The sequence below is a fragment of the Sinocyclocheilus rhinocerous genome, unplaced genomic scaffold (genome assembly GCF_001515625.1).
Source record: "Sinocyclocheilus rhinocerous isolate Xijiao unplaced genomic scaffold, SAMN03320098_v1.1 scaffold1055, whole genome shotgun sequence".
Taxonomy (NCBI): Eukaryota; Metazoa; Chordata; class Actinopteri; order Cypriniformes; family Cyprinidae; genus Sinocyclocheilus; species Sinocyclocheilus rhinocerous.
This window is the reverse complement of record NW_015658727.1, coordinates 686,462-686,745: the sequence shown is the minus strand read 5'-3', so window position 1 is coordinate 686,745 and position 284 is coordinate 686,462.

Here is a 284-nt window from a genome sequence, read left to right as displayed (position 1 = left end):
GTCGACCATCCTGCGCCTCGGGACTCCACTCCTCTGGCTTCGCCTCGTCCCTCTGGCCCTCCGGATCCGTCAGGCTCCTTCATCCCCTCGGCTCCACCTCAGTCCTCTGTAGCTCCGGCTCCACCGCAGCCTCCCAGATCCACATTTCCGCGTCGGTCGCCGGCGCCATCTGCTCCGCCTAGGACCTCCGGATCCTCCCCGTCGCCCTGGCTCATCGGCTCTCCGTCTCCACCTCGGGCTCCTCCACCACCTGCTCCGCCGCCGTTGGTCGGCCCCCTGGAGTC